Source organism: Lactuca virosa, chromosome 6 (genome assembly GCF_052849685.1).
Source record: "Lactuca virosa cultivar CGN04683 chromosome 6, Lactuca_virosa_CGN04683_v6, whole genome shotgun sequence".
Lineage (NCBI taxonomy): Eukaryota > Viridiplantae > Streptophyta > Magnoliopsida > Asterales > Asteraceae > Lactuca > Lactuca virosa.
In genome coordinates this window covers 235499247-235521805 of record NC_136431.1, presented here as the reverse complement: position 1 = coordinate 235521805, position 22559 = coordinate 235499247, and the positions used below count along the sequence as shown (strand labels likewise).

The 22559-nt window shown below is 39.3% G+C and overlaps 1 long non-coding RNA gene across 1 annotated transcript; it reads right to left on the bottom strand.

The window, feature by feature from the left end:
- Nucleotides 1-12126: 12126 nt before the first annotated feature.
- Nucleotides 12127-14877, bottom strand: LOC145121521 (uncharacterized). Its single transcript, XR_013714596.1, has 3 exons — nucleotides 14398-14877; nucleotides 13785-13865; nucleotides 12127-12239 (listed from the first exon to the last, which is right to left on the bottom strand). It is a non-coding gene; the product is annotated as an uncharacterized LOC145121521 (long non-coding RNA).
- Nucleotides 14878-22559: the final 7682 nt, after the last annotated feature.

Here is a 22559-nt window from a genome sequence, read left to right as displayed (position 1 = left end):
CTACCCATGCCTAAAAGCCGCTCTACGTCATACCCTGACTAATAAGGTTGCGGCTCCCCGCAGTTATAAGACACTTTCTCTCACTGACTATCAAGTGCTACGGCTCCCCGTAGTCCTATAGCACTCTCTCATTGCCTCGCGAATGCTACACCCCATGCAGTCTTGCGATATTCTCTCTCTCTCTCTCTCTCACTAGCTCACTAATGCTACGGCTCCCCGCAGTCTTATAATACCCTCTCTCTCTTGCTGACCCACGAGTGCTACGGCTCCCCCTCAGTCTTATGATACTCTCCCTAACTCATGTATGCTACGGCTCCCCAGAGTCACACAATACTCTCTCTAACTCACGTATGCTACGGCTCTCCGCAGTCACACGATACTCTCTCTCTAACTCACGTATGCTACGACTCTCCATAGTCACACGGTATTCTCTCTCTAACTCACGTATGCTACGACTCTCCATAGTCACACGGTATTCTCTCTCTAACTCACGTATGCTATGACTCTCCGCAGTCACACGATAATCTCTCTCTAACTCACGTATGCTACGAATCTCCATAGTCACACGATATTCTCTCTCTAACTCATGTATGCTATGGCTCTCCGCAGTCACACGATAATCTCTCTCTAACTCACGTATGCTACGGCTCTTCGCAGTCACACGATAATCTCTCTCTAACTCACGTACGCTACGGCTCTCCGCAGTCACATGATACTCTCTCTCTAACTCACGTATGCTACGGCTCTCCGTAGTCACATGATACTCTCTCTCCAACTCACGTATGTTACGGCTCCCCGTAATCATACGACTCTCTCTTACTCTCCATGGCTCTCTCCACGGTCTCCCCTGACAGTCCTAAGTGATTATTCCCACTTGGATCTATTCACTCTTGTATCACCCCACATTCTCATCCTCAAGTCGTCACCATACGGAGTCCACTAGCTCATGCTCCATGGTCCAACCTTAGATAGGTACACACACCCACCCAGATTAAGCATCTCTAATCCTGACGACAATTGCCGCAACAAGACACTTTCTCCTGCTACAATTCACATATGGATAGTCCCGTCCGATGATAATTAGATGAAGGGTTCCCACTGGAACAATAGCCACTCAGTACTCCACTTTTCATCTTACAAACTCAAGTCTCAAAATAATCCCAAAAGTTTAGGGCGTCATGTTCGATTTACCCCGGTACACTATCACAAAACTTCACGATGTCTTGTTTCATCCACGGATCTTCCACTCACGGCATCATACTCGGATACCGCAACACACCCTCTCAGAATCTCATAATGTCTTACCTCAACCACTGATCTTCCACTCGCACAAATCGAAATCCTCGAATTACTCCAACTCAGAACTTGAAACACGGAGGAATCGTCAATGTCAAGAACACTTTGACGACAATTCGAAACCCCTTCCTCTACGACTCAAATCCCATGTGAGAATACTCATACCGAATCTGAAGTTGATTTCCAAACAACTTTTGTCCACCCTGGAGTGCATATAATAACCCATTCGTTGGACTAGAAATTCTCAACAGTCGAAACCCGACATCAATGAGCCAATCGCCTCGAATCTCAACAACTGCAACTTGAAGAGCTCCTAACCACAATAAGGTCCCTAGCCAACGGCTACTTACCGTGGTTGCATTATCTCACTCTGCACCTTGTCTCATCCACCAATGACCCAAGTCTCATATTTTCGTACCGCAGATCTCTATAATCAGTTCTCTAACCGCACCTGAACAATTCTCTGATCCTTTTAATAAAATACTCAGTTCTCCCCATTCAGGGTTCGAACCATCACCAATTGGCATACCAACAGTCTATTCCGCAGACTGTTTCACCAGGTACATCACACTTGACTTTTGGAACGTACCATGTAATCACTCAATGATCTTCCCGATGGAAACTAAGCAACTCCAAATATCCCGTAACTCAGACAAAAATCTCAAAATCCTCCTAAGTGACTGCCTCTAGTCATCTCGAAATCTCAGACGGACACACCGCCGTATATCCCAGCTATCCCGAATTAGTCCCGACTCTCAATCTGGAAATAATGCACAATCACACACCTCGTCTCTAATTCCTCGACCAGCCTCCCATCACGAGAATCATCATAAAGCAAGAGACCTCACTCTCACAGTCGATACACAATGTAGACAACGAGGGCCACCGCCCCAGTATACTCCTCTTGATCACTTGAAACTGCTGTTAAAAGTATGCATAACTCGCCTAAGGCATCTCCTTGTCCTCATTTCAGTCTCCACTAATAACTCTCTCGTGGTGTAAGAAATACCTCGCAGCAAAAATATTGTCCAAATACTCTGGTGAAAAGGTCGCAACCATATGCTACCCCACAGGGTTTACCTCAAACTCTGAAACCGGAAACTCGATATCTCTTTTGCTTCTCCTAGGAAACGGAAACAACGAAACTCTTGTCACAAAAGTGACATGTCAACTATTGGCTGATTGCTCAACTCAGGCCGCAATTCTCCATAAAGTCTCATTTCTACTCATCCCTGTGTCTTGCGACTCCAACTGGCATCTCACCAATGAAAATCTCTCAGAAACTAACTCGATTTCCTTCTTAAGGTATGCTCCATTGAAACTCGTTCGAAATGGCCCTCTGGCCCCACACTCTATCATATATGCTCTCAGTCTAATCAATCACAACGGGACAACTAGTAAAACCAGAAGCACTAACCGCCACGACTCATGGTACTCGAACCATGTGTTCACCTCACGATCTGCTACGAATCATGGTACCCGAACCATGTTATCTCATCTCAATCTGCTATGAATCATGGTACCCGAACCATGTTATCTCCTCTCAATCTGCTACTTAGAACCTCTGGAATTCTCCCTGTTTCGAGTACGAGTCCTCTGCTTTCAGTAGTACGGGCCCATACTACCTGCCACATCTACCCATACTTTCCACACGGATCGTCCCAGATTTCCTGAGTAGCTGCTCAACCTTCTCGATCACCAATCCCGTTATACATGGTCGCTCTCCCGCGAATACTCTCCTCTGTCAGCATACTCAACTGAATAAATTCACTCCCCAGGCTCTTCCTAGGTTCTCACACTTCTCTGCCATCAGCTGCTGAAGAACTCGTCATGGTGCCAGCCATCTGCCTCCTGAATATCGTCATATTCACTCGGTAGCCGACTCCCATCATCAAGAGTTCCACAAAGCACAAAGCAAGCAACATTCGGGCATCGAATAATCTCCACCAACACGTAAAACTACTCTAGGCTACAACTCCACTTGATCTACTCACACTCAAAAGGTATCACCGAACTCATGCAACCCTACCTCTCGCGGGTATCTCACTACTCTCTCAATAAACTCCTCAAATGCACATCTAGGTATCTCTACTATATTATCACTCAACTCATAAGTCTCTCTAGGTGATTCCTGCTAAATACTCTTACTCAGCTCATACTCAATAGCACATCACAGATAGTAGCAACTCCTAGGCTAAGGCATCACAAATCAGACCACTCTAGTCCTAAAATATGAAATACCTAGCCTACCCTCTAGCATACATAATATCTCATAATATATCTCATAACACAAAAGTAAGGGTATTTTCGGAAATCACCGTTCGGGCTCTTGCTGATTGTACACATGGCTCCAACTCATTTTCTCTTAAACTCACTCATTTTAGAAAAATTTATCTCTTTTGAAATTTTTTCTCAAATCCTCAGTTTGAGTCCAAACACACTCAGAGGTGCATCCGAATCCCTCAAACCAAGGCTATGATACCAACTTATAACACCGTAAATTTTCAAACAAAATTTTCAATTTAAATTCACATAATTCTCATATCCCATTTCACAAAATCCCATTTATTTAATTTACAAAACACAAATCCAGGATCCTCAAAACATAACTCCTTCTCTGGTAAGTACAATCGAACCGCCGCCCTCCCGCGATCCTGAGAAGAACCTGAAACACATATCACATAACATGGTAAGCACGAAGCTTAGTGATTTCCCCAAAATACCACACACAGCTTATTAGCCACTCGAGGCTAAAAATCAATAAGACCCTCTGGTCAATGTATCTCAGTGGGACCCTCCAGTCCCAGAACTCGGGTGGACCCTCTGGTCCAAACTCAGCATAAATAACAAGGACATAATGCAGGATATCACAGTACTCAATATAATCACATAAGACCCTCCGGTCACACATAGATACCACTCTGGGTAAAGTATGGTGAGAAGACCCACCTCGGATGATGAACAACCCCTATAAATGTTGCTGCTACGCACCAGCCTCTATCTCTGAGCCAAAACCCACAATTAACCCAATTAGAAAATAAGTCCAAACTCTCACTCATTAGGTCTAAAGGTAACCCACTAACCAGCTTATCAATGACCTAAACCGCCATTGGGCCCACCAAGGCCCAATAGTAAATGGGCTCCCCCGAGGCCCAACTCTCAAATATAAATGGCAAGCCCAACTCAAGGACCCAAAGCATATATATATATATATATATATATATATATATATATATATATATATATATATATATATATATATATATATATATATATATATATATATATATATATATATATTTCTCTGGTCCAAAATTCTATTGCAACAAGCCCAAACTCCAGGTCCAACACTCAAGGCCCAAAATGAGACTTAGCCCAAAATTCCACAATGAGGTTATGCGGGATGTACTCACGAATCCAGATTGGCCATCAGGGATACTCGGGCAGTACGCGGGGCGTACTGAAATTACGCTCAGCGTACTTCCCAGCTTCACTCTTTCTACTCTTTTGGTCTTAATCAATTAAGACCTTGGCTCATATCCCAGATCTGGACTCTCTAATAGCTCCTGCTCCATAAAGTTAGTGACTTTAAGCCTTTGCATTGCTGATATGGTCACAAACACAGAAAACACTCACTCTCTTATCTCAAAAAGCTCATATCTCATGTATGGCTTGATTCCAACGTCCAAGACTGGATTTTTTATGACATTACACCACTAAATACACTCAAAGGGGTTGATCATAGTCTCTGGAGCTCAATACCTCATAAAGTCTCCAACGTTTGGGACAAAAACCCTAAATTACTCTACTATGATGCGCAAATCAAAAGAGTGAGAAAGCTTGAAGCTTTATACCTCTATGTGAAGCTCCCAACACAGATATGCTCAGATCCAAGGGCCTGGACTCTCACTCCTTCTTCTCCAAAGCTTATTCTTCACTCCAAGAACACAAGATCTCACTCAAAGGCTCTCAAATGCACTCACAAGCTCTATGAACGAAGATTTAGGGTTAAGACGGTTTGCTGTCTGAGAATGGTGGCCAGGAATGAGGCCATCTCATTCTTTTTATAGGGGCATCCCCTCAATTAGGGTTTTTCTTCTGTGCCTAGTACGCCCAGCGTACCCTCTCGTACGCTCAACCTACTAGGTGGCTTCGCTTAAAAATCACGCACATGAGTACGCTAAGCGTATACACACGTACGCCCAGCATACTCAGTTGCCACTTTTCTCAAATATGGGACTTATTCAACTATAACTTCAAACTTCCATTGCTTTCTCGATATAACTCCGTTTCCAATGAGCCTCATATCCAAGGAAAGGTAACGACATGCCCTACGCTCCTAGCAACTTGTCGCAATGCCGAGACTTCCTCATGCCCGGTTTGCAGTCCACGAACCCTAATCACGGACGATCCGAAAAAGGATGTTACAATCTTGCACTTAACCACACGTAAAGGAGAAATCGCACATGCATTCTTCTTTTCTCCATCTCCTACTGATAAAGACTAAATACAGGACATGAACCCATCCATCCTCTTCCTTGTTCCATGTCAATAAAACTCCAACCATACACAACCATACATACCACCTATACAATATGTCCACACTAGTATTGATTTATACTCTTATAATCTTCCATTCAATCTCTTTTGTACAAAGAAATCTCAAACAAATTACCTTGGAGTTATACAATTGAGTTCAATCACAGCATCCCGTTTTTCTCTTTTGTTTTTCCTTCTACCATCGAGAAACACCACCCACAAACACCCATTTTCCCAACCAAAAATTTTCGTTTTATTTAAGTAAATCTTCCCAATTATAAATCCGTTATGGAGAAAACAATTTATTCCAAATATATTTATAGAAATCAGAGTAATATTAAAGCGCGAAATCTTCATTGTTGCTGATGAATGTGTACAACACACCTTCGCCTTCCATTGATGACCGATAATACATGAAACAATAAACTACTGGGTAAGCACAAAGCTTAGTGAGTTTCCCGCAAAATACCCCATACGATAAACATACAGGTATGCATAACGGCTGCTCTTTGGGCCTTCGGCTTGACTAGACCGCCTCGCAAGCCTTTAGTCTATCCGGGACGGAATACCAGGGTTTGGTGGCCTACCTCCTAAACCCAACCGCTCCTCCAGAGCCTTCGTGCCTTCGGTTTACAGCCGGCCCGCATCGGGTATCTTGGCCTACAACACAAAGTAGGACCGCCTCAACCAAACACTACCATATGTCGATATATAAACAATCAAGGATCACGTAGACACATAATACATGAAAACATCGATCATACAGCTCACTACCTCCTACTAGTCCTCTCACAGCATACATTCACGCGACCAGCTAAACTCCATGCAATGCATAACCATAAGTAAATAGATGTGAGATAGCCTCCTGAATAGATGATCCTACTCTAGATCCACAACCAAACAAGGAACAAACATGGAAGCCTAGATCAAGAGTTCTCAGGCTATCCTACGTGACCACAGATAGTCCCTAGGGCACTCCACTAGATGATAACCAACAAGTACATATAACATACAGTTCTACAGATCACTACAGCATAGCAGCATACTAAATATCAACAATCCAAGGAATGCTTGACCGTATATACTCAGAGGTGAGATAGACACCCGGATAACTGATCCTACTCTAGAACCATAACCAAACAAGGAACCTGTAAAATAGCCTAGATCAAGAGTACTCAGTCTATCCTACATGACTATATACAGTCCATAAAGCATCCCAATACTAACAGATAAGCAAAACTAGTGGGCCGGCATTGGTGCCTTCGACCTACGGGTATAGTGAGGCGAAACTCACCTGAAATGAAGAAACTCGAGAGCACTGTGATACGCTCCCTGCTATGCTACTTACTTCCGCAAATCCACTAACATCAGAAACATATAACATCTTAATCAGCAATCAAAACCCTCAAGTTTAACCTAAAGTCAAACTTGGTCAAAAAGTCAACGATAAACGGAGTCAATAAAAGTCAAAGTCCAAGGTTGGTTAAGTACGCCCTGCGTACTCAACTTACGCCCCACGTACATGGGATGCTTAGTACGCCCAACGTCCGAAAAGTACGCCCAACGTACTTGATTTGGTTCCATCCTTTCCATTAAGCACTTAATCCCTTAAGGACTTTTCACCCAAACTCAGATCTAACCTCAAAACATTGTCCTAAGTCATAAAGTTTCCACCTTTATGACTTTCCATGGCTAGGGAAGGTCCAAAAGCTAAAACCTTAACTTATTAATCCATTAAGACATCACAACTCTTGCATGGAAGGGATAGAAGGACCAAGATCACATATTTATTGTTCCTAATAGCTCCATAATGGATAAAGTTTCCAGCTTTATCCAATAGAATAGTCCCAACAAAAAAGATCTAGTCTTTAAGTCATAAAGGGGCCAAAAGTCTTTTTCAACTTAATCCATTAAGTCCAAGTCTCCAACCTTCAGATGTGAATCAATATGCTGTTTAGATGGATAAAGTTTCCAACTTTATCCATAACAAGGTCACAAACTTCCAAGATCTAAACTTTATGCACTTCAAGTGACCAAAAGCTCATAATACCCAAAAGTAGCTAGATCTAACAATTTCATCATCAGGATTTAAACTTTATACGTCCGGAAGAAAGATAAAGGTAAACAAGGTCTAGATCTACAAGATCCAATGCAACCAACGCTTCTTCAATGAGTTTCTTCTTCTCCAAGGTGCACCAAGAACACTCCAAATCATTTAAAAACACCTTTTTTTCTCACAAGGATCAAACTAGGGTTAGGGTTTCAAGAGAGGGTGTTGGAGATGTGGAGGCTGAGAATGGAGTGGGTTTGGGGAAGTTAAGGAGCTTAAATAGGGCTCAAACCACGAAAATAGGGTTTGGGCACAGCGTACTCCTAGTATGCCCAACATACTAGGGATGCCCTAGTACGCCCAACGTACGCGTCTAACCCAAAAATGGTCATAACTTCAAACGGTCGTAACTTCTTCGTTCCAACTCCATTTTCAACGTTCTTTATATCCACGAAAAGGTGTTAAAGAGCTCTATAATATTATCTAAATATCTTGGACTAAAAACGTCTTGAAAAAAATCTATATTTCATCCAAGAACCCGACCTATGACTTTTTCCTTTTTACCCTTCGACTCAAAATACAAATCAAGCGTTAAATCTCTCAACCATCATTACCACCTTACACAAGGTATAATATTTACCTCCTTAAGGCCGAAAGCTTTTACACAATCGACTTCCAGCCCACGGCCCTGAATTAAGAAATGATAGGAAACATGATGTTATAGTTCGTCTCCCTCGATTGGCTGCCAAGAAAAACCTAGAGGGCAACAACCCTCTTTCAGTCCCTTCCATCTCAATCAATTTCACAACAAAAGGCCATTTATTTCTGTAAAAAAAACGAGAAGAAACAGGGAGGCAACCAGAGCAGCCTCCATTCGCTCACCTGTTAGCCACCATCGATCCACCATTGATGAGTATTGCAACTGCTTGTTTCTCCTCCCCTTGCACCTCACATTCGGATGAGAAAGAGACCAACACCACCGATCGATAATCCCCAGGCTCCCCTTTTGAGCTCGCGTCTCGTACCCCTCCCTCGCAACTCCCCCCGCACCTTTCACTTCCCCTTTTTTTCCGCTTACTTTCGCCAACTCCACATCAGCCTCGCTACTTCTTCCCATATTCTTTCTTCGACCTTGTCGCACCCAAAGACGCCTCCTTCTCACGATCGATTGACCAAAACGTCAAATTAGCTGCTGCCTACGTGCGTCCCTTCTCGATTGAAATCATCCGTTCTACCCGGTACGTTCGTTGCTTCATCCCTCAAACAGAAGATGAGGGCATAAAATGTTGGATTAGCTGTCTAAGCCTATAACTATAATTGTTATAAACTTGAATTGATAGTAGCACAGTCCTTTTGGGTTGCCCTCAAACCTAGCAATGGACATGATATTTTTAGAGAGAGAGAATGATTTATTATTTGATAAATAAATTGAAATAAATAATTCATTAATATATTATGGAAATAATATATTAATTAGAAGTAGTAATATTTAATTAATATTTAATCAGGAATTAATTTGGTGATTATAACAATTAATTGAAAGTGCAGGGACTGAAGTGTAATTGTTGAATAGTTAAACAAGAGGCATTCTAGAACCCTCCTTGAGGCTATGGACAATTTTAAGGATCCATTAGGGTTTCTAGAGTTATCCTTGGTGGATAACTAGGAAGCTGGATAATTACCCAATTCAAGATAATATTATTATATTAGGTTTAGGCTTATCTAGGATTTCCCGTCTCCACTATATAAAGGCCCATATGGCTATGATTTTTGGCCACTAATACCTTAAAGAGTATAGGCTGAAATTCTGATCCTCTTCCTCCTCTCTCCTAAATATCCTTCTTGCTTGTGTTGGGTGTGAACCACTAGAGGCACGACGCTTGTGGTGCTTGCTTCCAAAAGATCAACAAAATGGTTTCTTGATTGTTTACTTACATAATCAACAAGGTATGTATTTCATCTTATCAACAAAATGGTTTCTTCATAGGTTGCATGTGCCATAATCATTTAATCGTTAAATGTTTTTCCGCTAAGTGCATATAATTTTTGTAACCAACGTTTTCCATCAGTGGTATCAAAGCCTATGGCTATCTTGCATGTATTTTCACATTGGTGAATCAATCAAAAGAAAAGAAACCAGTTTTTCTGTTTAGTCGCAGCTCACGACGTGAGCTCAGTCAGATCCGAATTTTCGATGTTTATCTGCCTAATCTGTTTATATATGATAACTATATGCTATATTTTCCAAATCTAATTTTACTTAATATATCATGAGAAAATAAAAGCCTAGAAGTTAGGAGATAAGTCTTTGACTTGATTGATTATTTTGTTAGATTAATATGATTGATTTTTTAAGTGTATAAATAATTAATTTAAATATTAATGGAACTTAATAATTAATGTCAAATATTATTTGGTTTATTTTATAAATTTAAATAAATTGTTCAATTTTCAAAATTTAAAATACAAACTAGTATTTTTGAAAAAGTTTTAAAAAATACACCTTATACTATATGTAGAATTAAATGTTTAATTATTAATATACGTATAAGACTAAGTCAGTCGAACCACTAGTACGCCTCATTCACGAAGCCGATCTATAAGGGGGTATAAGGAAAATACCTATAAAATGGTAGTTGAATAGGTGTCCACTATCACCCACCGCTTCCTTGATTGCTGGAGGGTCGTTAGCCGAACGGGTTTTATAGGACAATTAATTCTCATTAATAATTATAATGCGATTAAAAGTAACAAAACATTTTTTTATTTTAAATCCAAATCTTATTTACTTTAGGAAAATGTGAATTTGTATGCTAACCCATTGATTGCACATTATACTTTATAGTAGTTAATGGAGCGTGTGTGGTTAACCGGCACACTAATAGTGACTATAAAGAGTGATAATGGGCATCTCGAAAATTATCATTGATAATGGAGTGCGTGTGGCTAACCGGCACATTAAAATGTGATGATAAATGACATTGAGAGTGCCAAGCTATTTTGCATGGTTATTCACATATTGTTTGTCATCCTCGGTATCCCAGTCACAAACGGAAGAACATAATATGAGATTAAACATGTCATCGAATAGTTTCAATGAGTCTCAAAAGATCTAGGAATTTCACATAACTTAATTTTCCTCACACTTCGTTTTTCGATGGTGGAATTGGTAAATCATCATTTACCTATCTTTATGTAATTTAAAATTAGATTACAACATCCCTTTTCTAAGTTGTGAATTATTTAGTTGGATCCTAGCCTTGATATTTCATTTTAGGTGTTATATTGAGGATTATTCTTATCTAACTAAACACTATCTTTCTTTTATAGATGTCTACTCCAAATGATGCTTCTGGTTCCTCCTCCTCCTCCTCCCATAAATTTTCCTTGTTGAACATCTTCTCCAAGGTGTAATTGGATGCCACAAACTATAATGGCTGGATGCGCCACATAAAAATGGCCCTTCGTTTCGAGGACAAGGAGTATGTCCTTGAGAGACCATTGGATTAGATCGACGAAGAAAAGGCCACTCATGAAGAGATGGCCGCCTACAAAAAGCACTACAATGATGCGACAAAAGTTTCTTGCATCATGGTGGCCAAAATGACTCCTAAATTGCAGAGATACTATGAGGATTACTGGTGATACTAGATGAATAAGGACCATGTGGATAAGTACCATAAGTGAGCTCGTCAGGAAAAGTTCGAGGTGGTAAAGTCCCTCATAACTATCAAGATGAAAGAGGGAGAATCTGTTAGCAGCCACATTCAGAGAATGCAAGAATACATGGACAGGCTTGTAAAGCTGAATGTGAATTTATATAAAGAGTTGGCAATCGACATAGTGTTGAACTCCTTGCCAAGTTGTTATGATCAGTTCATATTGACCTATCATTTTAACAAAAATGAAACTACTTTGTCTCAATTGCACAACCTCCTGCGAACAACTAAAGTAGGAATAAAGGGAATAAGTGTTGCCTCCACTCCTGCTAGTGCTCCCGTTCTGGCCATTGGCCAAGGGAAAAGGAAAAATAGGAAAGGTCCTCCCAAGCAAAACTGGAAGGGAAAGTCTCAAGCTGGATCATCAAGCAATGGTGTCACACCCCCGGCCAAGGCGGAACACGCCGGGAGTGGGACTAAGTTCATGGATGACAGATAAACTGAATATATAGCACAAGTACAACGATAAACAAAGCTTCATTTGTATTCCATCATTAAGTTTGAATATGGGGTTCTTACAAATAATAATAGTTCAGTAGTTGCCTTAAACAGGTAAGCAGATAACAAAAACAAGCTAGCTAGGTCGTCTGCAATCCACAGCTAATCTTCTGTCTGAACGCCTGGCTAATGATCCCCTAAGAATACATGTAAGTTTGAAAGTCAACACAAAGGTTGGTGAGTGTCACAGGTTTTCTGCTTAACCGCAGTAATACTTTTAAAAAGTCCAAAAAGTATTTTCTTTGTATGTATAACAACAGTTAAAACAGTGTTTGCAATGAGTCTTTAAAACCCAAAATGTATAGTTTGTATAAATAAACGCATACGTAAAACTGTGTTTGTAATGAATTTTGAAAGCCAAAACGTTATGTTCCATAAGTAATTTCATACTTAAAACTGTGTTTGTAATGAATCTTTGAAAGCCAAAACGTTATGTTCCATAAGTAATTCCATACTTAAAACTGTGTTTGTAATGAATCTTTGAAAGCCAAAATGTTATGTTCCATAAGTAATTCCACACTTAAAACTGTGTTTGTAATGAGTCTTTGAAAGCCAAAACGTTATGTTCCATAAGTAATTTCCATACTTAAGAACCGTTTTGAAAGCAACCAAATCCATGGTTGTACGGGTAACAAATAAAGTTTTCTGCCAAGGTTGTACTCAACAACCGTAGATACTGATAAACAGACATACGGATATACGGATAAAGTTATCTGCCAAGGTTGAACTTAACAACCGCAGATACGGATAAACAGATAGACAACAAGTATATTTGATAAGCATACACGTAAAGTGTACAATACTTATTTAAACAATTGACAAAACTAAGTATAGTGTACACAAGCACATGTATGAGCCTAAGATACAAGTTCTATAACTTGTATAAATGTATAAACCTATATATTTCTGTAATAAACAGACATACGGATATACAGATAAAGTTATCTGCCAAGGTTGAACTTAACAACCGCAGATACGGATAAACGGATAAACAACAAATATATTTGATAAGCATACACGTAAAGTGTATGATACTTGTTTAAACAGTTGATAATACTTAGTATAGTGTACACAAACACATGTATACGCCTAAGATACAAGTTCTAAAACTTGTATAAATATATAAACGTATATATTTTTGCGCACATATGAGGTATATTGAAACTACCAAGTTGATAACCGTATGTACAGTCATAGCACATTTGTAGTCGAAATGCATATGTTATTTTTATTAGTTGTATTATTTTAACAACATAACATATATAAATATTAATGTTTTAAAACGATTTTCTTTACTTAACATGTAAGCGTTTAAAAAAAAATCATTTTCCAAAACTGATAAAGTGTTTACACAAAACATTAATATTTCATGTGTATTTTGTATGATAAATATTACTTAGTACACGTACTACCATTGTACAGACGAGGGCCCAGAAATGAAACACCGGATGGTATGATCATTTTGGCATTTAAGCACTTCTGAAATCCAACAACTCAGGCGGCACTTCAAACCAGATTCTCCGTACCGTAAGTAGTAGAGTAATAAATAATATTTTTGTGTCATTTATATTGCATAAAAATGATGATGTTGTTTGTATAAACCAAACATTTAGAAGATATATATATAATATACTACATGTATTCCCCCCGAAAATAAGTAGAAATGGGGCCGTAACACTCACCTTAACGAGCGGTTATCGAGTCGTTTTGAAAACCGGGATGTGTTGTCATGAGGTCGAAATCTCCGGGATTGTTTTGATTTCCTAGGAAATATTAATATAATTAATATTTGGAGGGTAGTTTGGTAATTAACCAAGATATAAGGCCTATTCACGAATTTAAATATATTAAATAGACTAAGGTTGTTAATAATTTCCAAATAAGGGACTAAAATTGTTTATTTAAATTCAAGGTTTGAGTTTGGGATTTATTTTGCAAATAAATCTCTACAGAGGGGTTAAAATAAATAAAATAGACAAAGTTTTGAGACTTGTGACTTGTTTTTGTATGAGATTTCCAAAGAGGGTAGGTTTTGAACATATTTAATGGAAGTTTAAAGGCTTTGGACTAGTTTTGTAAAGTATTTTGAAGTTGGGGTTAAAATCACTTATTTGGAATCAAAGTTTGATTTTGCTTTCTTCATAACTAATTACGTAACAGGAGGCATATTGCCTCCTGTTCTTCATTGTCGCACCATGGAAATTAAAAATAAATAAATAAATAATCTTTGTGGCTTATGATCGATCGACACTGCAAACACACAAACGAATAGAGGGTGTTTTGGAGAGGAATTACGATGGGGAGAGAGGGATGGCAGCGGGCAAACAGCAACACTGGTGTGACCTTAGGTGGTGATGGAGGGTGGCCGTGGGGTGTTTTAATGGTGACGGGTGGAGTCCGACAGCCTCCTACTGCCGGTTTCTGCTGTTTTCTGACGAATACAAAGGGAGAGGAGGGTGGAGGGAGCTCTCTATGGTGGTCCAACAGTGGGTAGCTTCGCCGGAAATGTGTTTGGAAGGTGGTGGCAGTAGGAACTCCGGAAACCTCCTGTTGCCGGTTTTTCCTTGCTTTCTGCTACTGCTGATCGACAACAGAGGAGGGCATCAGGTTAGGGAGGTGCTGGGGTGTATTGGTTGATGCAAAACAAGAGGGTAGATTGTGTTTAAGGGTGGTCCTTGGCTGTTGAATGGTGGTGTTTTGGTGTTATGTGTGGGTTTGTTCACCAAGAGAGATACAGAAAGTATAGAGAGAGATCGGAATTATAGAGATAGAAAAGAGAGTGGCTGAGTTTGTTTGTGAGGATATGGGGTTACATTGGCCTCCTATTTATACAAAAAGGGTATACACGTGCTTGGGGCACCATACTCCAGGCCCATCCCTATGTACTTGTGAGTTGAGTGTACACAATGAAAATGGGGAAAGGCTGGTCACGTGTGGGAATGAGAGGGAGAAGGCGCCTGGCATTTTACCTCTTGCAAGTCTAGTGGGGTCCACAAAGTAATCTAATTCTTTAACATGTCCAAAACATTCATAAATTGATGAATCGAGATCCCGACATCGGATTGTATTTTCAAAAATTTCTTATGAAAGAGGGTAATTCAAGGATTCCAGAAACCCGAACGGATTAATTTTTGGAGTTACGGAACTCCGGGAAATTGCGTTTGAAGTTTTGCGTTTAAACGGCTCGCGGTCTCCGTTTTCGCGACTTTTGTGAATATTTTCGTAAAAATTATTTCGAGTGTGAAATTAAATAATAGACTATAACCTGAGTCCAAAAACGCTCTCGGAAATTCCGTCGGCAATGCGTAAGTGCGTCAATGGATCGATTCGGTTTTACGCGATTAAATAAAAACAATGTTTTTTTGTCTGTTTTCTTAAAATTGTCGTATCTTTTGCATACGAACTCCGTTTTGAACGTTCTTTATATTTTCGGAAACAGGGGAACATGTACTATAATATTTTAATGTTTGTTTTGCTCAAAACTGCTTAATGTAAAATTTCAGTTTTTCTAACGCATTAATTAGCGTTGTCGTTTAAGCGGTTTGATTTGTTGTACATTTGAAAGTACACTATCATCTAGTATCGTATTATAGTTAGAATGAAATTACTTGTCCTTCTTAAGATACACTAAAACTCAGTAATTCGGATATAACATGAGATTCACGGATAGATTGGCGGTTATAATAATAGCCCTAAGTTCCGGGTTGTCACATTACCTCCCCGTTAAGGGAAATTTCATCCCGAAATTGAGTTGCTACTGGTAGTACAAGGGCTTTGATAAATAGTAATGTAGTTTCGTGGTATGATCCATGCCTGGTCCTTCTATATCGCCTTGTGCATACAAGTCGTATATAATCAAGATTGAATAGACAGTCGAATAAGTGATTCTACTCTAAGCCCACAACCAAACAAGGAACAGGAAGTAAAGCGGAATCACAAATCCTAAGTTTGTAGAATCTTAATTATATATAACCCTAACGTATACACTTAGAAATCATAGATGACTAGCAAGGGTCCTTAGTTTCTACATGAATGATGTGATTAATTCAGGTGAGAAAGCAACTAGGGAGTACTTTTTCCGTATCGATAAATAGTAATGTACTTTTGTGGTGCCTGTCCCTGGCTGGTCCTTCTACATTCCCTTGGTGTATGCAAGTCGTATATAATCAAGATCGAATAGACAGTCAAATAAGTGATTCTACTCTAAGCCCACAACCAAACAAGTAACAGGAAGTAAAGCGGAATCACGAATCCTAGGTCTGTAGAATCTTAATTATATACAACCCTAACGTATACATTTAGAAAGCATAAATTACCAGCAAGGGTCCTTAGTTTCTATGTGAATGGCATGATTAACTAGGGTGATAAGGCAACTAGCAAGTACTTTTTGTTATAGCTACTGCATATGTTTCATTAAGTTTGCGAAATTTTATATTATGTCGCATGTTGAAACCTATGGTCGATAAAGCTTTAATTGGCACTAGTATTAATAAATACCTAGGCCTAAACATTGTTCTTATGAAACGTACCAATAACCATAGGTGGTTCCAGAAGAGTCTCTCCTGCTGTGATCATAAGTACCCTTCCATTGCCACCTTGGTTCTTTAGTTTTGGGTAGTCCTTCCTAAAATGCCCTGGCTGATTGCACTCGTTACAGTTACGACTTCCTTCTGTCTTAGTGGTTGGGGTTCTTCTACAGTACCTCGAGATGTGACCTCTCATGTTACACTTGTTGCAGATCACCTCCCTGCAATTTCCGACATGGTGGAAATTGCACTTTATACAATGAGGTAAAGTCCCAGAGTAGGACTTAGCTGGGGTGGGAGTATTGGTAACTGCGGCGTAGACAGCCAACGGTTCTGGTTCATCCTTGTGATGCTTGGAGTCTTCCTTTGTTCCCCCATGAAACTTCCTTTTGGTGCCTCCAGTGTGCTTCTTCTCTGCTGGCGGGGTCATGGTACCCTGTCGGACACACTGTTCAGTCAACTGATTGGCTAATTGCTTAGCACTATCGAAAGTGGAGGGTTTGGATGCCGTCACCAGACCTTGAACAGGTGAAGCTAGTCCCCAGATGTACCTCGATCTTCCTCTCTTCCGGGGTCACCATTCCCAGGCAAAGGTTTGCAAGGTCATTGAATCGAGAAGTGTAGGCAGCTACTTCTGATCCTTTCATGACAAGGTTCCAAAGCTCCTGTCTCTAGAGCCTGTATCTCCTGTCGGGGACAATACTCCTTGGTCATTAGCTGCTTCAGGGATTCCCAGCCCATGGCATAAGCTTCAGCGATTCCCATAGACTTCACATGGTTATTCCACCAAGTTAAGGCGGAGTCCATCAACGTGCAGGTAGCGTACTTAACCCTACAGTCATCGAGGCAAGCACTGATGTGGACGACAGCCTCAGTCTTTTCTATCCAACGGGATAACCCAACAGCTCCTTCAGTCCCTTAGAAGGGCCGAGGTTTGCAGCTCATGAAATCCTTATAGGAGCAGTGTCTGGTGTTGCTCTGGTGAGTTGCGGGAGTGCCACTTCCACTATTCCTAGTGTTTCCATTTCGGGCTGCCTCGTATGCTGCCAAAGCCGTTGCAATTCCTTGTGCGAGCATGTTCTGCATCATGGCGAAATTCATTTGGAATGTTTGGTTTACATTTGTTACTTCTGGGTCTCCTCCCTGGTTTGGAGTTTCTACTGATGTTTGAGTTACTGGTGGGGTTATCCTCGGGTTGCCTCGGGGAGTTGGCGGTGGACGAACTCCTGGTTCCTTTCTTGGGGCCATCGCATAATATGTTTAAAACGTACATGTTAAGTTGTGTTAATACTATAAAGTCCTAACAAGTATGTATGGGATGCATTTTATGATATAGTTTGTTCGTAATATCCTATAGAGTATAAGAAGAAGGGGATTGATTTAGAAATCCTCTAGATTTCCAAATGATGAGGAGAAGGGGATTGGTTTAGAAATCCTCGAGATTTCCAAATGATAGAAAGGGCACCTTAATTGCTAATGAAGTGTAAGTGTTGTATATATGGATTCTAAGGTACTAGCTTGCTGTAGCGAATTTAGAGAACATCCTTCAATCTCTAAAACCTTCAACCATTGTAGTCTGTCAAACTCCTTGCTCAGGGTTGGTTGTGCACCGGCCTGACCATAAATAACATAGGTGCGCATTCCAGATTTATTTATGGTATGACTTATGTACGCTACTAACCCTAATTGAGGCGTCTGACCTAAACGGTTGAGTTGGTAGTTTTAGTTGAAGGGATGTTAAAATTTTATTAAGTGTTCTCATCGCAGGTCAGAGTATATATAAACTCTTATATATTATGGTTGGTGGGGTTTGTAGTATTATTAATTTTTGTTTGTTCTTCCCGACTACCGAGCACAGACGACGGCCGGACATCAAACGACGTAAATAGTCGAGAAGTAGTGTTATTATTAATAATACTTTTATTAAAAGCTAGTCTGCTATAGTTGTATTCCTCTTTCGAGGATACAAGTTCTCTATAGCCAATTTAGCTCTGATACAATTCTGTCACACCCCCGGCCAAGGAGGAACACGTCGGGAGTGGGACTAAGTTCATGGATCACAGATAAACTGAATATATAGCACAAGTACAACGATAAACAAAGCTTCATTTGTATTCCATCATTAAGTTTGAATATAGGGTTCTTACAGATAATAATAGTTCAGTAGTTGCCTTAAACAAGTAAGCAGATAACAAAAACAAGCTAGCTGGGTCGTCTGCAATCCACAACTAATCTTCTGTCTGAACGTCTGGCTAATGATCCCCAAAGAATACATGTAAGTTTGAAAGTCAACACAAAGGTTGGTGAGTGTCACAAGTTTTCTGCTTAACCGCAGTAATACTTTTAAAAAGTCCAAAAAGTATTTTCTTTGTATGTATAACAACAGTTAAAACAGTGTTTGCAATGAGTCTTTAAAACCCAAAATGTATAGTTTGTATAAATAAACCCATACGTAAAATTGTGTTTGTAATGAATCTTGAAAGCCAAAACGTTATGTTCCATAAGTAATTTCATACTTAAAACTGTGTTTGTAATGAATCTTTGAAAGCCAAAACGTTATGTTCCATAAGTAATTCCATACTTAAAACTGTGTTTGTAATGAATCTTTGAAAGCCAAATGTTATGTTCCATAAGTAATTCCACACTTAAAACTGTGTTTGTAATGAGTCTTTGAAAGCCAAAACGTTATGTTCCATAAGTAATTTCCATACTTAAGAACCGTTTTGAAAGCAACCAAATCCATGGTTGTACGGGTAACACATAAAGTTTTCTGCCAAGGTTGTACTCAACAACCGTAGATACGGATAAACAGACATACGGATATACGGATAAAGTTATCTGCCAAGGTTGAACTTAACAACCGCAGATACGGATAAACAGATAGACAACAAGTATATTTGATAAACATACACGTAAAGTGTACAATACTTATTTAAACAATTGACAAAACTAAGTATAGTGTACACAAGCACATGTATGAGCCTAAGATACAAGTTCTATAACTTGTATAAATGTATAAACCTATATATTTCTGTAATAAACAGACATACGGATATACAGATAAAGTTATCTGCCAAGGTTGAACTTAACAACCGCAGATACGGATAAACGGATAAACAACAAGTATATTTGATAAGCATACACGTAAAGTGTATGATACTTGTTTAAACAGTTGATAATACTTAGTATAGTGTACACAAACACATGTATACGCCTAAGATACAAGTTCTAAAACTTGTATAAATATATAAACGTATATATTTTTGCGCACATATGAGGTATATTGAAACTACCAAGTTGATAACCGTATGTACAGTCATAGCACATTTGTAGTCGAAATGCATATGTTATTTTTATTAGTTGTATTATTTTAACAGCATAACATATATAAATATTAATGTTTTAAAATGATTTTCTTTACTTAACATGTAAGCGTTTAAAAAAAATCATTTCCCAAACTGATAAAGTGTTTACACAAAACATTAATATTTCATGTGCATTTTGTATGATAAATATTACTTAGTACACGTACTACCATTGTACAGACGAGGGCCCAGACATGAAACACCAGATGACAGGATCATTTTGGCATTTAAGCACTTCTGAAATCCAACAACCCAGACGGCCCTTCAAACCAGATTCCCCATACCGTAAGTAGTAGAGTAATAAATAATATTTTTGTGTCATTTATATTGCATAAAAATGATGATGTTGTTTGTATAAACCAAACATTTAGAAAATATATATAATATATACTACATGTATTCCCCCCGAAAATAAGTAGAAATGGGGCCGTAACACTCACCTTAACGAGCGGTTATCGAGTCGTTTTGAAAACCGGGATGTGTTGTCGTGAGGTCGAAATCTCCGGGATTGTTTTGATTTCCTAGGAAATATTAATATAATTAATATTTGGAGGGTAGTTTGGTAATTAACCAAGATAGAAGGCCTATTCACGAATTTAAATATATTAAATAGACTAAGGTTGTTAATAATTTCCAAATAAGGGACTAAAATTGTTTATTTAAATTCAAGGTTTGAGTTTGGGATTTATTTTGCAAATAAATCTCTACAGAGGGGTTAAAATAAATAAAATAGACAAAGTTTTGAGACTTGTGACTTGTTTTTGTATGAGATTTCCAAAGAGGGTAGGTTTTGAACATATTTAATGGAAGTTTAAAGGCTTTGGACTAGTTTTGTAAAGTATTTTGAAGTTGGGGTTAAAATCACTTATTTGGAATCAAAGTTTGATTTTGCTTTCTTCATAACTAATTACGTAACAGGAGGCATATTGCCTCCTGTTCTTCATTGTCGCACCATGGAAATTAAAAATAAATAAATAAATAATCTTTGTGGCTTATGATCGATCGACACTGCAAACACACAAACGAATAGAGGGTGTTTTGGAGAGGAATTACGATGGGGAGAGAGGGATGGCAGCGGGCAAACAGCAACACTGGTGTGACCTTAGGTGGTGATGGAGGGTGGCCGTGGGGTGTTTTAATGGTGACGGGTGGAGTCCGACAGCCTCCTACTGCCGGTTTCTGCTGTTTTCTGACGAATACAAAGGGAGAGGAGGGTGGAGGGAGCTCTCTATGGTGGTCCAACAGTGGGTAGCTTCGCCGGAAATGTGTTTGGAAGGTGGTGGCAGTAGGAACTCCGGAAACCTCCTGTTGCCGGTTTTTCCTTGCTTTCTGCTACTGCTGATCGACAACAGAGGAGGGCATCAGGTTAGGGAGGTGCTGGGGTGTATTGGTTGATGCAAAACAAGAGGGTAGATTGTGTTTAAGGGTGGTCCTTGGCTGTTGAATGGTGGTGTTTTGGTGTTATGTGTGGGTTTGTTCACCAAGAGAGATACAGAAAGTATAGAGAGAGATCGGAATTATAGAGATAGAGAAGAGAGTGGCTGAGTTTGTTTGTGAGGATATGGGGTTACATTGGCCTCCTATTTATACAAAAAGGGTATACACACGTGCTTGAGGCACCATACTCCATGCACATCCCTATGTACTTGTGAGTTGTGAGTTGAGTGTACACAATGAAAATGGGGATAGGCTGGTCACGTGTGGGAATGAGAGGGAGAAGAGCTGGCATTTTACCTCTTGCAAGTGTAGTGGGGTCCCACAAAGTAATCTAATTCTTTAGCTTGTCCAAAACATTCATAAATTGATGAATCGAGATCCCGACATCGGATTGCGTTTTCAAAAATTTCTTATGAAAGAGGGTAATTCAAGGATTCCAGAAACCCGAACGGATTAATTTTTGGAGTTACGGAACTCCGGGAAATTGCGTTTGAAGTTTTGCGTTTAAACGGCTCGCGGTCTCCGTTTTCGCGACTTTTGTGAATATTTTCGTAAAAATTATTTCGAGTGTGAAATTAAATAATAGACTATAACCTGAGTCCAAAAACGCTCTCGGAAATTCCGTCGGCAATGCGTAAGTGCGTCAACGGATCGATTCGGTTTTACGCGATTAAATAAAAACAATGTTTTACTGTCTGTTTTTTTAAAATTGTCGTATCTTTCGCATACGAACTTCGTTTTGAATGTTCTTTATATTTTCGGAAACAGGGGAACATGTACTATAATATTTTAATATTTGTTTTGCTCAAAACTGCTTAATGTAAAATTTTAGTTTTTCTAATGCATTAATTAGCGTTGTCGTTTAAGTGGTTTGATTTGTTGGACATTTGAAAATGCAATATCATCTAGTATCGTATTATAGTTAGAATGAAATTACTTGTCCTTCTTAAGATACACTAAAACTCAGTAATTCGGATATAACATGAGATTCACGGATAGATTGGCGGTTATAATAATAGCCCTAAATTATGGGTTGTCACAAATAGACCCAAAGAAAAATCCAGTTTTAATGCTCCCCCTATCTCTGATCCTAAAGAGGCCACTTGCTTCTACTGCAACGACAAAGGGC